The following is a 4,280-nucleotide window of genomic DNA, read 5'->3' on the forward strand; positions in this document are numbered from 1 at the left end:
CATCCAACCAGATTGGATAAATGAAGCAAGGGAGGAATGGAAGAATGACGAAGAATTGTGGGCACTTATTCGAAAGCTACAACAAGATTCCAGTACGTCTAATACATTTAGCTGGAAAAATGATTCGTTATGGTACAAAGATCGCTTATACCTCTGTAAGAATTCCCGGCTAAAACAAAAGATTCTTATGGAATTGCACACTTCTCGCTTAGGAGGGCACTCAAGATTTTTAAAAACTTACCACAGGGTTAAGAAGGAATTTTTTTGGGATGGCCTTAAATCAGATGTTCAAAAGTTTGTGGCAGAATGTTTGGTTTGCCAACAAAATAAAGTTTAAACAATTAAGACACCGGGTCTATTACAACCTTTATCCATTCCAAGCCAACGTTGGGAGGAGGTATCAATGGATTTTATCACAGGTTTACCCAAGTCTGAGGGAAAGAGTGTCATCATGGTGGTAGTTGACAGACTTACCAAGTATGCACACTTTTGTGCATTATCACATCCATTTAAAGCCAGTACAGTTTCTACTGCATTTATGGAAACAATTCAAAACCTACATGGAAACCCCAAGATTATTGTAAGTGACAGAGATCCCATTTTCACTGGAAATTTTTAGACACAATTATTTTCTTGTCTTGGTACTCAGTTAGATCATAGCTCATCTTATCATCCTCAATCTAATGGGCAAACTGAGATAGTAAACAAATGTTTGGAAGGATATCTTCGTTGCTTTGTATTTGATAAACAGACACAATGGGTCAAATGGTTGCCTCTGGCTGAATGGTGGTATAACACTTCCTTTCATATAGCAACAAAAATGACCCCATTTATGGCACTTTATGGGTATCAACCACCATCCATCACATCATATTTAAGAGAAAATTCTAAGGTTCAGGCAATGGAACATCACATCGAACATCAACAACAAGTCCTCCAACTCTTAAAGGATAAGCTCGTGTTGGAACAGAATAGAATGAAACAACAGGCAGATCAACATCGCAGTGAAAGAAGTTTTGATGTAGGTGATTGGGTATTCCTACGGCTACAACCATATAAGCAAATGTCCCTCAAGCAAGCTAAGAAGGATAATAAATTATCACCAAAGTATTATGGTCCGTACAAGGTGTTGCAAAAGATTGGTACTATGGCATACAAATTGGAGCTTCCTGCAGCTTCTCGATTGCACCCAGTTTTCCATGTTTCATGCTTAAAGAAGGTTATAGGCGACAAGCTCCCAGTTCAAACAATATTGCCAAAACTTGACGAGGAAGGAAAAATTATATTGGAACCGGAAGCAGTTATAGAAACAAGAACTCGACAACTACGAAATCGATCAATTTTAGAGTACCTTATCAAGTGGAAGAACTTATCCGCTGAAGATTCCACATGGGAGGATGAGAATTTTATGAAGAAGTATCCAGAACTACTCAAGCGTTGAGGACAACACTTTTTTGAAGGAGAGGGGCATGTTGGGTCCCTATAATACTAGGGATTACCCCATTACTATTGTAGTTATACCCCTTATTTATATTGTTGTGCCCCCATTACCCCCATATTGTTATTAATGTGCCCATAGAATCCCTCTATTGTTATTTTTGTGGCTTTATATTATTATTGTTAGGTCGGCTGGATTATATTGTGACTCCATAGACTCCTATATATAGAAAGGAGGTTTTGTCATTTGTATCATCCAAGAATTGTTCATTTATGTAATGTAAAGGAGGTTTCCCCCTCGAAGAGGCTGAATTCTAAGGCGTGGATCTCTCTTTTCTATCTTTTTTTGAGCTGGTTTCATAACAAAAGGTCATGAGATGGCATGCATGAGAGAGAAAATGCAAGGCTAGATCAACAACATGTTATGGAAGAAGGAGAATGCTCAATGTAATGCAACCCAGAGACTACAATGTAGGGCTATTTTATGTAAATGTTTGAAACAAATCAGCTAATTGCAAATAAAGAACCATGAAATGATTTCATGAACATTATGCAGCAATGAGCAGTGCTGGAATGTGAATGCAAGCTGGTGGAAAAGAATGATGCAGAAAGATAAAGTACCTATAATAAATACAGCACAACACCACATATCTAACCCATAAACTAAATCTTTGGAAACAAAAATTAATTAGCAAAGTTAGACCTATTAGAGATATGGGTAGGCATGGACAGTACCACTAGCGGAGTCACTTTAAGAAATCACAAATGTTGCTTCACTGCCAACATTCCTAGTCAGTTCCCCAAGGGAGTCGTTGCATCACCTCTTTGTGTAGGAAACCTTTCTCAATCCTTTACCATTTATTTAATTTCATTTTCTTTCATGTGAACACTAGCACGTATTATTGGCCATTCATTGCACCAGGGAGGATGAGGGATACTAACTTATTTTATGGGAAAGAGAGGTTATTTCATATTTGAAAAAAGCTAAAAGATATTTTGGTTTAGGTTTTCCCTCATGTCAATGTTCTACATCTCATATCTAGTTAACATGTGGAAAACGAAAACAAGTGATTCAGATATTCAAGACCATGTTGAGTAAAAGGTTCAGGTCATGGGTATAGTTCATTCAAACTAATTAGGGCGCCCCTCAACCAACCAGTTCGTGTTTTCTTTGTTAATGAGATATGGTTTCAATATTAGGGAAAGGTGACCAGGGAAGCTCTTCAAAGGTTTCAACATGTGCGAAGAGGTCTAAGAAATATTTAAGGTTCCAGCACATGAAAACAAAGATAAGAAGGGTTAGCACAACACCAAAGGTTTGAAGGGCTCCAATAATATGAAAGGTCATGAGATGGCATGCATGAGAGAGAAAATGCAAGGCTAGGTCAACAACATGTTATGCAAGAAGGCGAATGCTCAATGTAATGCAACCAAGAGACTACAATGTAGGGCTATTTTATGTAAATGCGTGAAACAAATCAGCTAATTGCAAATAAAGAACCATGAAATGATTTCATGAACATTATGCAGCAATGAGCAGTTCTGGAATGTGAATGCAAGCTGGTGGAAAAGAATGATGCAGAAAGATAAAGTACCTACAATAAAAACAGCACAACACAACATATCTAACCCATAAACTAAATCTTAGGAAACAAAACTTAATTAGCAAAGTTAGACCTATTAGAGCTATGGGTAGGCATGGAAAGTACCACTAGCAGAGTCACTTTAAGAAATCACAAATGTTGCTTGACTGCCAACGATCCTAGTCAGTTCCCCAAGGGAGTCGTTGCATCACCTCTTTGTGTAGGAAGCCTTTCTCAATCCTTTACCATTTATTTAATTTCATTTTCTTTCATGTGAACACTAGCACGTATTATTGGCCATTCATTGCACCAGGGAGGATGAGGGATACTAACTTATTTCATGGGAAAGAGAGGTTATTTCCTATTTGGAAAAAGCTAAAAGATATTTTGGTTTAGGTTTTCCCTCATGTCAATGTTCTACATCTCATATCTAGTTAACATGTGGAAAACGAAAACAAGTGATTCAGATATTCAAGACCATGTTGAGTACAAGGTTCAGGTCATGGGCATAGTTCATTCAAACTAATTAGGGTTCCCCTCAACCAACCAGTTTGTGTTTTCTTTGTTAATGAGTTATGGTTTCAATATTAGGGAAAGGTGACCAGGGAAGCTCTTCAAAGTTTTCAACATGTGCGAAGAGGTCTAAGAAATATTTAAGGTTCAAGCACATGAAAACAAAGATAAGAAGGGTTAGCACAACACCAAAGGTTCGAAGGGCTCCTATAATATGAGAGGTCATGATATGGCATGCATGAGAGATAAAATGAAAGGCTAGGTCAACAACATGTTATGCAAGAAGGCGAATGATCAATGTAATGCAACCAAGAGGCTACAATGTAGGGATATTTTATGTAAATGTGTGAAACAAATCAGCTAATTGCAAATAAAGAACCATGAAATGATTTCATGAACATTATGCAGCAATGAGCAGTGCTGGAATGTGAATGCAAGCTGGTGGAAAAGAATGATGCAGAAAGATAAAGTACCTACAATAAATACAACACAACACAACATATCTAACCCATAAACTAAATCTTAGGAAACAAAACTTAATTAGCAAAGTTAGACCTATTAGAGCTATAGGTAGGCATGGAAAGTACCACTAGCAGAGTCACTTTAAGAAATCACAAATGTTGCTTCACTGCCAACGATCCTAGTCATTTCCCCAAGGGAGTCGTTGCATCACCTCTTTGTGTAGGAAACCTTTCTCAATCCTTTACCATTTATTTAATTTCATTTTCTTTCATGTGAACACTAGCA

Source organism: Pinus tabuliformis, chromosome 7 (assembly GCF_031772625.1).
Source record: "Pinus tabuliformis cultivar Carrire ecotype Pingquan chromosome 7, CPIR1, whole genome shotgun sequence".
In the NCBI taxonomy this organism is placed as follows: domain Eukaryota; kingdom Viridiplantae; phylum Streptophyta; class Pinopsida; order Pinales; family Pinaceae; genus Pinus; species Pinus tabuliformis.